This window comes from Prinia subflava, chromosome 1 (genome assembly GCF_021018805.1).
Source record: "Prinia subflava isolate CZ2003 ecotype Zambia chromosome 1, Cam_Psub_1.2, whole genome shotgun sequence".
Taxonomy (NCBI): domain Eukaryota; kingdom Metazoa; phylum Chordata; class Aves; order Passeriformes; family Cisticolidae; genus Prinia; species Prinia subflava.
In genome coordinates, this window is record NC_086247.1 from 135808248 (window position 1) to 135819836 (window position 11589).

Here is an 11589-nt window from a genome sequence, read left to right on the forward strand (position 1 = left end):
AATAATGCTTAGATTTATGGAAAGTTCTTAAATTCAATTGTAGATAAAATTTTAAGCATGGTAATTGTTCAAATGGAAAATCATCAACTTTGAAGGAAGAACATGTCTTAAGTTTCTGTGTTTTAGCTGAAACTCAGCTACATCTCAAGTTCTAAAGGTGCAAAATTGACCCCATATCCAAATGAACATCAGTTATTTGTATTTTCTATGGAGTAATTCACAGTTGATACAGTAATCCAATTATCATGACTAGGGAAGTGATACTGAAAAGCTCCTCAGCTGTAGCTCTGGTCATGCAGTTGTGTACAAAACAAATGTGCTCCAGGGAATGCCCCCACAAAGAGCTGACACTCATTCGGCAGATCTTCTCCATAGCCTAAGCCAAGGGAACAAGGATTTCTACCATCCTAACCAGGAAAATAAGCAATATAATCAAGACAGGAAAGACTTGTAATTTCTCAGTATTAATTGTATGTATCTGGATTTTCAGTTTCCAATATGCCAGTCTATACTGGCAACTTGAAAACAGCATCAGAAGTTAGTGTGGAAGCTGAAAGTTAACTTCTGAACTGGAGGTCCTTATAATGACAGAGAGAACTGATAGGCTCAGGTTTTTACCATGTTGCTAAAGTGTTCAGGTACTGAAATAGTTAATGCAAATGCAGCTGTCACAATTAAGTTTCAGATTTTATCATTCTGCTGAAATGAAAGCTCCCTATTTTCATACCATCTGCAGACTCAGGGAGACAAGGCAGCAACTCTGCTGTCTGCTGGTGTTTTGATGGATTCCCTCCCAAGAGCATGGAGACAACATCCAGCTCTCTGTAGCTGCACCACGAGTGACAACAGCACTGTCACGAAGCTTGGTTGAAATCTGTTGGAATTTCATCAGTGAAAAGCAGCCAGTGAGCAACAGTGACAGGCATCACAATGGTAGGCAGACAAAAACACCTGGGAAGTTTGTGGCCGTGCCTCAGGCTCTGCTGATTAAGATACCACTGTTATCTGTCAGGTTGCAGCTAGCAGAGCTCCTCAACTCCTCCTTGAAGTTCTACCAGGGATGGATTTAGAGCAGGGAGAGAGTAATAATTAAAGGAGCCTCAATGCCTTTGAGCCTCTGTTCCAATGCCGTAGCTATTTGTGATGCTGTAACAGGAACAAGCTACCTGCTACCACCTCTTTCTGCCCAAAAAATCCATCTCTGCCCCATGTTCTCGAATGTGATAATGCTCATGTGTGTGGCTGGTGCTCTGCCACTGGGGCTGAGGGTCAGAGCTGTGCTCCCTGCGAGGAGGAGGAGGTTACAGGGTGTTAGGACAGAAACAGTGGTAGTGGTACTATAACCCAAACTGAGCAAAGAGCACTACAAATTATAGGGGTTTCTTTTACTTAAATGAGATTTCAAAAGATGAAACAAAGTTCTGCAGCATGATCAGATTCTGCAGTTAGAGGCCCTGAATACTTAGGAAATGCCTAATACAGTACCTGCCTCAAGAAAGGCATGAGTAACAATGAAGATGTCACTTGCCCACCTGTAAAGAAAGATTTCTCCGTCTTGTATAAAACTCCTCTCAAGAAAAGACACAAACAGCATCACTGCATGAGCAGGAGGGTTCCCAGCAAATGGCTTCATTTGCAGGAGGCAAACTCCTTCTGTCCTACTCAGCTGTGTACCAGTGCCCAGGGCTCAGCACTTGCTCAAGTCTTTCTAGTGAGATAGGAGAGGCTGAGCAAATCTATGAAATAAAAATTATGCCAATTTTAGCCCGTAGCTTTTCCGAGTACCTTGCACTGTAATATCAGCATGTGCAATGTGCATCCTGTGCTCACAATCTCTGATTTAAAGGTCCTCTGGACAGAAGAATCCCTCTAGCCCTGACCTTCCTTCTTTCTCCCCTCCAAGCCCTTTTTTGTCTCGTGATCCAGTTCAAGGATCTGTCCCTCAGTGTTTGTCATCAGGCTCCATCCTGTATCCCTCAGTGCCTTCAGGGTGTCTTCTTTTTTCTCTGTTCCAATGGCTCCAGGGTCATTCACTGCTCCTGAGGGAACCTGGCTTTTTTCTTCAATCCCCAGACATCAGACATCTCTGGACCCCTCTGTCTATTCCTCTGTCTATCTTCCTTCATGGTTCTCCCTTTCAATTTGCAAAACCTTCACTCTATCAAGTTTTAACCAACAATATTTCAAGGGAATGGACAGGAAATTCCCATGCCCATAATTAAATTTCACATGTAGGGCTGTGCGTGCTTTAGTGCCCACACTGACAAATACTCCTCATAATGAGCCACAGCTAGTACAAATCAAGTGACACAAAACCTGAAACGATTGGAGAGAAAAGAATGTGACTCAAATACGTAGGACCTTTCTTTTAGCACAGAGAGCTTTTCATTGTTAAAAATATGCTTGAATACAGCATTCAAAACCTGAACAAACTGATTAACCAGGGACCAAGTCAGTAAAGGAGCAGTGGCACTCTGTGTTATCATGTGAGAGGCCCCGGTTGGGAATGACAGAGGCTGATGATAAATGGCTGCAACACAGCCATGATGCCACAAGTCTCTGTGGGACAATACTGGCTCTGCTGCCCTTCCTTGACAGCTGCACTCAAATGTCTGCAAACAAGGATTACTCCAGAAGGCCATTTGCCCTTCTCCTGTGGAAAAAGTTGTCTGGGGAATACACGTGGTCACTCGCTATGGGGATACACTGAAGTGGTCTCTGGTGCACAGCTTCACTGCGTGTCCCTGTCCCTTTCATCTGGGATTAGGAACCTCTGCACCAGGGAATAAGCACAGAGACATTACACTGCCAGTGGGAAGCCTGTCTACCAGGTGATTTAGAAAGCAGCCTATTAGATTGTGCCAGCAAAGGCAACACGTCTGCTAATACATCCTGTTAAAGGTCGTGATGATCAAACAGAGTGTAGGAAGTGAAAGCAAAACACTAGTCAACAATGAAGTCTTCTATTTTATTTTCCCTGAGTGATATTTTGTGTTTGAATTCCTTGTGAGAAGAGGCAGGAGGAGACAGAGTAAGTGCTCTTGAAGTCCACAACCATCCATGTGCCATACAATCCAACCTATGGAGCTGATTAGAAACAATGTTTTCTTTAAAAAATAATTACCATTTATAAAAGTTTCTGGTTTCTAGTTTTAAGAAATTTTGTTGTTTCTCTCCCTCCCCTGCCCTTGTTTTAAATAGATGAAAATTATTTTATGAAACAAAAGGAATTTTAGACAAGTCCTGGACTGTTCAGTGTCTCAGCAGTGATGTTGTAGAACCCTTTTCAGGGTTGTTGTTTGCTCCTTTACAGATTAACATGCTTGGGACCAGCTGTCTATCCCAGCCTCTGCATCATCATATGGCAGCCTCAACTACAGCTTAATAAGAATATATTTTCTACTCTTTTAGGTTCTTTAAGTTGCATCCTAAAAATTACAAGGTCCCCTATATAGGGATTAAATTGGGGGGTTTAGACATAGCCAGTGTTTAAGGTGGGCATTTGTGACCTTCTCACTGGCAGGAGCCAATCTGTGGGAAAGCAATCTGCAGCACAAATCTCTACAGACAAAGCAAGGTATGATGCTGTAAAACATATCCTATTCTGTTGCGGTGTTATTCGAGGAGCTCCATCAAATTATTACCATTATTTATACCCTAATAAAATGTAGAGGGCTCTTTCAGGTTTCAGGTTTTGTGGTGCCTGATTCCCTCCAAACACACAATGAAACTTAGCTCCAAGACTGGTAAAATGAAAACAGTTGGGAGAATTTAACAGAATTCATAATGAATTATTTTCAGGCATATAGTGGTTTTAAATGTTTTCTCATAGCTGGTAGTATTGCACAGAAAAAAACAAAACAAAAACCCAAAAAACCCCCACACAAAACCAACAAGGAATTTCATTGTCTTTAAGTAAAAAAACATGACATAAATCTGATTTAGATAATCCATGTCATAGTGATGGTGGTAACACTGGTCCCATTGCAGACTGCCTCTCCCAGTCCCAAGACAGGGACAAGACCCTTCCTTCCCCCAACAAAACAGAAGGAAGGGTGGGTGTCCCCAGCTGTGGTATGGCCCACATGCCCTGAGGTTTTACACATATGGCAACACTTTGTACAGGTGCTTGTAAACATGATACAATTTATTACTGTTTCTCCTTCCCAGTAAACTAGAATCAGAACACTCATTTTCAGACAAAATTCCTTTTTTTTTCCTGACAGCTGGAACACTTAAAAAATTTAACTGTAAGCTTTTATTTGTCTAATTCCCAGAACTAAAGTACTCCCAAAAATGAAGACATGCACCCCCCCCTTTCAATTCACTTATATATGAATATATATGGCATCTACTCTCATTCCTGGTATTGCTAGAAAATGTATTAGGAATCTCTAATATGCTGAAAGATGCTGAGCAGCAGCTTTCTTTTAACAAAGAAACAAAGACCAATCAAAAAAATCTTATAAGCATTGATTTAAATATTGATAATTACAAATTATTATTTTATAATGTTTACAGTCTTGATGAAAATAAGAAGGAAGATAAATCTCATTTTAAAAAATCAAATATCCCCAAAACATATGATGCCTTTTCCAGCATCATGGGAAAATAACAAACAACCAAACAAACAACCAAACCAATAAACAAACCTAGTCCTCATTCTTCCTTTCCCATGTTACTTTAAGTGATTAATGTTAAATCTTTATGTATAATTAGTGCCCACTTAATAGGCAGCTTACCAAAACATAGTCAGAGGCTTAGCTTGATTTTGGAATATGAAGAAAATTTAAGTAAAGCATGTGGAAAATATCTCAAAACATGAGGGAGTTGGTCAGCTAGAGGTAGCTCCAGGGTCTGTATTTGCATCCTCTGGTTAATGTAGCTTTCCAACAGTATCCCAAGATCTTTCCACAATGTGACACATCCTCCAGTCACTTTAGAATTTAGTTGAGACACCATGAATGGGGAGTGAGATACAAGAGAGGTGGATGAGGTTGTTATCAAGAAAGAGGACCAGCATGCCAGGTGACCACTACTGCCAGGGTCACTTCATGCAACAGGTGACACAGCTCCACATGCAAAATAACTCCAAATACATCAGGAATATTTTCCCATTGGTGTGTGAGTGTGGTTGGTACATATAACATAGGAGACTGCAAGAATGACATTGCAGACTTTCATCACCATTGTATTAATGGTAGAGTTATGCTAAATTTGTTGTCCAGCACTGATGATGAATATACTCCTGTCTGAAACATTCCTTGATTAAAACAGTGTATGAAGAAACTTGTGTCTATAAGAAGATAAAAAACAGTAAGTAGATGTAATTGTTTCTACAGCCTTGTGTACTAGGCCTGTTTACCTTAATATAGCCAGGCACGAAGCCTACATCAGATGGATTGAAAGGGGAGTATAGACATGACTGAAGTCACTGATTGCTTTACTACCACAATTTTACTCCATTCTCAGGAATAAAATTTAAGCAATATGCTGTTCCTGAGCTGCTTAGCTAGCAGATACAATTTGCAAGCAAAAGACCTGCAAGAGAGGTCAGCAGATGAACTGAAGCTTTCTGGCTTTGAAGCAGAACAATACCTTAAAACTCACAGTCTCTTTTGCACTTTGCTTGTCCATAGGAGTAACCAGCCCCTTCAGCAGCTCTTCAGACCCTGTGTTACCTGTGCAGGAACCTTGCCATCCTAAGGTTATTAAGAAAACCTAATTAGTCAAGAATATGCCTGGAAAGCAGCTAAGTAAACAAAACAAAAGCATAACACACTGCTGCCTGAAAATATGCTACAGTTAATGCTCACACAGGAAGATTTATATAAACATCAAATGCTTTCAGACTTCTTTAACCCCACTTGCTGCAGCAGCTTTAGCCTCCTGTTATAGAATCATCCTGCTGCTGGAATATTACCAGCAGTGCTAGCCTGCACTGGAGTTTTATTCCTTTTTCTGGGCCAGTCCTTTCATCTTTCTTTCTTTCTTTTTTTTTTTTTTTTTTTTTTTTTTTTTTTCCCTCTGAAGGTTATTTATGCAAGTATGACATGCAGTTACAGTAAAGTTCCTTGCAATGAATGGAGTGCAGGGCAGTGGTAAATTTCATTCCAAAATCATTTTGAATTCTAAAGGTTCCATTTAAGGGATAATGATGGGAGCAAAGGGCATTTCTCTAGGATTAATCACTGGCTGGGTGAGATGATAGCCCAAGGCAAAGCCACGGGCCATTAACCCCTGCAGGTCACCTTATCCCTACAGGAAATGCACAGGGTCAAGTTCACTGTTGCTATTATAAACTCCTATTCAAGAAAGGGGTTACACTTCTGTGTTTATATATGTCTTCCATTCCCATGTTTGTAATGATAGTGGATAGCTTTTGGCAATGCCTCTATATTGTACCACTGAGAGATGTAAAAACAAGTTCTATTGTTATATTTGATGCCAAAGACACAAGTGGATTTTTAATGTTTACAGTGAAACACTTAAGATTCTTGGAAAAGAATGAAAAATGAAATGACAGGAAAATACCACATGAAAAAGACCCAAGGAAATGACATTAGAAAGAGGGAACCTTTCCTCAGCTGGTGTAAATCATCACATCTCTAGAGCCAAAGGAGCTACATGAATTCACACCAGCTAAAGAACTCAGACAGAAGTTGAAGCTGAAACACATTGAAGAATAAATTTTAGGCTTGGCTCCTATACCATCACATAGGGAACATCACGTAAAGGAGCAGTTTGACAAAAATACTGCTAAATGGGATTTATGTGCTTGTGAAAACAGCATTTTAAAGTGCTTCCTGAATCCTCTGTTATTGGCATGGCTCCCAGTCCTACAAACTTTGGTCAGGTTCGATAGTTTCTAGCCACAGCACCAGACAAAGGCCTTCCAACCAGCCCATTGCAAGGGAAAGGCAATCACTACAGCTCCATGAGTTGAACCAGCAGGAGTTTTGCTCACTGTGAAGTTTTTCTTTGCTCACATGAACAGCAGCCTCAGAGTTCAAACTCAGACCCAGAATGAGAACTGTGCAAAATGTCCAGGATACACACATTTCAAGATCCTCCTGAGCAACAGGACAGCAGACAAAGTCAAACCACAGCTCTGTTTGCAAGCTTTCTGCCTGCCTTCCCAGCCTTTCTTGAAATGCATTGAACAATTTCAACTTTTATTAAAGAGCAAATAGTCCTTAGCCCTCTGCTAGAGAAGTGCACTGAGAACATGGGCAGTTCTTCTCTCTCACTGCTCGTGGCAGCTCCTCTCTTCCCTTGGGGCTGTAGTACCTGTATCCTTTCCAGAGGTGGAGCAGGGATCACTGGTTTTATGATGCCCCTGCAGTTAGCAGCAGTAATCCCTTCTATAAAATCGTTTCCTGACTGAGCACTTCCACAGGAACAGCAGACTTAGACTACTTCTTCACAGGCTGAAGGGAGTTCAAACCCTCCTAGATCCCATCTAGGGCAAATCTGTGGGGAGTGCATTTAACCCCTTCATTTGGAAGTTGTGCTGACGTTCAGCAAAGCAGTGAAGATCCACTGAGCCACAGAGAGTGGCCAAGAGTGCATCACCTTACCGAGCAGTGAAGAGGGTGCCTGAGGCAGTGAGCCCTCAACTCCATCAGCTACTCCTGCAACATTTCTGCATTTATCCAGTTACAACCATACTTACAGGGCATAAGCATCCCTGTGGCAGCCAGGGTGTTACTCTCCCTGAAGTAAACAGAAACCTCACTGCAGTACAGGAGTTTTCCCCAGCACACGCCCTGAGGGGTCTCTCCCCAGGAAAAGCAGCACAGAGCAGCAGAGCTGCTTGTTGCAAGCTGCAGGTGCTGCACACGCTGAGGAAGCTCCTTCCTGACCACAGCCAGGAGCTTCACTTCTGGAGAGAGGTCAGATTTCAGATGGATAAATCTGAAATTGTCTCTTGCACTCCCAGTTGTGTAGCTGGCTTACAGCCCATGAGTTTGTTTAAATCCCACTTGGAGGTGGCTGCCCCTCCTCATGCACTGCATGCAGTGTCCAGACTAACCTGCAGGTCTGATTTCTCTGGAGTTTTAAATTAGCACAGGAAAACACCATCATTTCCCAATTTCAGAATACTGCACTTTGCAGCTTTAATGTCCTTTTATGGAGTTTGTAGGTGCAATACAAAAGTACAGACATATTCAGCATGTGGTAATAAACAGCATAGTAAATATAATTACAATAGCTCTCGCCAAACTGAAACCTTTTCATTTTACTGTTAATTGACTAAAAGGATTTGCAAATGCTGAAAACAAAACTTTGGCATCAATATTTAATAAAATACAGCAATAACATACTAATCATCTGACAGGATCAAGTAGCTAGTTTTTAGATCACATGATGTATGATCAAATGTAGAACTGGTGATGCTCATTGCTCTCTAATTAATGCCTAAACCAGCATCCAAACTACATAGGAGATCTGGGTTAGGAAAGCTGTTACTGCCATTCATTTTCTTTACTTGCTATTTTGAGGAAAGACCCATTATGTGAGTGAAAAGCAATTGTTCTCATGGCCCTGACCCCTGTGAAGATGGAGACAGGTGTAAGGCAGACTTCTAAAGGAAAAGTCCAGCAATGTCTCTAGCAGGGCCAGTCAGGAGGAGCAGTGTAAGGCTGCTGGCTACCTGCAAGCAAGCACGGGGAGTTTTCCACTGCTTGCCCTCCCACAGGGAATGCGTGGTCATTTCACGGCACCAATGCCTCCAAAGCAGGTAGAAATGTAACTCAGGAGTAACTGAGCTACCAGACATGATGTCTCCTCCTTCCCTCACCTTCTCACTTGCTTAGAGAGAGCAAAAGAAAATTTTTGCAGAACAGGAATGGAAAAAGACCATTGCTGCCAAACCTGGGCTACCTCCAGCACAGGGGAGGAAGCAGTGGGAGCAGTGAGAGCAGTGGGAGCAGTGGGAGCAGTGGGAGCAGTGGGCAGGGTCCTCTGAGTGCTGCTCACAGGTACCAGCTGGCATCAGACCCCAGGGCTTTTAAGATGCTGCCACATCCTGTGCCTGCTCAACTCCCCACTCAGTGATTACTGAGCACAGGTCAAATCTCACCCTTCACGTCTGCACCATGTCCAAGCCGTGCTGTTGCAATGTCTTCCCCACTCTGTTGTGCCCACACATCTCCTCTCTATATTCTTGTATTTTCCAGCTTTCTGGAGGAGCTTCTCTTTTTTGTTATTCCGAAACAGTAGCTCTCCATTTCCAGCCACTAGTCCCTCAGTGCTGCTGCAGTACACAGCAATCATTATAGGAACAGAAAACACTGTGCTTGGAGAATGAAAAAGGGGCTGAGAAGAAATGCATCACAGTCTTAAATCTAAAATAGTTAATAAGAAAAATTGAGAGAAGCAGAATGTAGTTTGTTGCATATTTGGATGGCCAATACTTGGAATGCTCCCCTGACGTACTTATCTCTTGCAGAATTCTATATATATGTATATATGTATGTATGTATGTATATATGTATGTGTATATTGCAGCAGTTTTTCATCTAACTGCTGAAATACTGTAATGATCATGTTTCACTTTAAATAGAAACTTCAGCTGAAAAAAGATCTGGTAGGTAATTTTCTTGCACATCTGTGATAGGAGATGTATTATGCATTTGAAGTTTGGGCCAGCATTTTCTCTTGCTAATTTTTTTTTTCTTCATAGAAGAGCCAGCAAGAAAGAATGCTTCATTTTACTGCTCTGCAGTTTTGAAAAATGAAATGGGTTGGACCATCATGAAAAGCTGAATAGTTTGATGTGCCTGTGCTTTGGCTAGGTTTTGCTACAGCACAAGGAATTCAGATCTCCCCACAAGAGTGCTCTAATGATAGGGTACCACAGCCTAGCCCCAGTGGCAGGGGAGTTCTACTTTGGCCCTAATTCCCTCTGACATGTTTAGTCCAAGTTTTAATTCTTTCAGGAGTAAGATTAGAGACTGTGCAAGTCTGCATCTCTGCCCCATGGTACCATCTTTGTGCTGATTTTACCCTGTTAGATGTAGATACACCACACCATAGGGGTGGGGGCTGGACAGGATCAACACTTTTTTTGGCTGCCTCCATTTTATGCTATGTTTGTTTAGCCTGCAAGTCCAGGCCATGTTCAGAGGAACAGCTCATAACATCCATCAAATTTGAGTTAATTGATCAGCTATTTCAATTTGCAATGAATACAATAAAGGATGTCATCCCTACGTTCAAGCAGCAAAGGAAAAATCTGTGAAAAATATAAATCAGCAATTATAACATATACAGAAGGAATTTCCTTCCCTCTTTTCTGGTACCTCCAAAGTCTTCATTGAAGTGTCTGGGCCCCATCCTTGACTCGTGGACATTGAGGTACAACCTCATGGGTGTCAGTGGAAGTCAGGCCAATTTAAACCAGCCCAGAATCTGGAAATGAGAAATGGCTTCTTTTTATGCCATGAACAATAGTTGGGGCACAACAACTATAGATAATAATTTACATAAAATACTAGACTAAAAGAAATGCCCCTATATAGAATACTCATTTGTTGTTTGTTACACTACTTATTATGTTGCAAGATGATGTCTAACTAAAATAGCCCCAAATATGTTTTATGAATTTTCTGTCCTGCTTTTATGACATCTTATTCTGAAATTATTAATGTGCTTGTTTTAATCAATAGGTACTGTAGTAAATCTGACATGAGAGATTACAGCACATGGCAAAGGAATTCTGCTGCTCTTCAGTGATGTTTCTAGGTGATCTTTGTCTTTAAATGTTCAAGAAAAAAAGCCAACAGTGATAAAGAATTACATTTACATCGCTGTATTTAGGTTTATATTCCTATTCACAAACAATGGGGACTTGGTATCTTGAAACAGTAACATACTTCATAATGTGATCCAAATATTTTATCTTGAGTTACTACATAAAAATATTATAGATCATCCAACAATATGAGAAAATGTCACCATATTCATTTAAAATAGCTATCTGTGAAATGTGTGTTACCGTATTCTGCTTGGGGCAATGTATTTCCATGCTTTATGAAATTATTAATTCTCATTAAATTCTAATGATCCCATCTGAAAAGAGCAGAACTAATTAACTGCTCCATTAAAGTTATTACTTACTCCTGATGAGGCCTGTAAATGTTTCTACTTTGTTAGGCCAGTGAAAGTTTTCTGAACCACAACTCCTGGCCTTACAAGGAAAATTCCCCATTATTCCATAACTGTAAAATTACCATTAACATTAACAACACCCATGTAGCCTCTAAGACTGAAGTCTTACACCCTGAAATAAATATTTTCCTCTTCTCACAAATAACAGAAAATGAGGCTCATGCTGGCAGGAAGGATCTGCAGAACCTGCATCACACAGGTGAGGTCTACTCGGGGCCAGCACTTATACAGAAAGTAATTGTTTAAATACCTTTGAGGATTTGGACTGCAGTGGTTCTGTACCTCTGCTGTCACTTGTAAAACCAAAATGACTTTGTACCTCCCCAGAAGGCTGAGAAAAATGATGACACCCGTGAGGTTCTGCCATGCTGTGGTTGGGGTTTCATCCCTGCCCCACGGACAGACGGCAGAGCC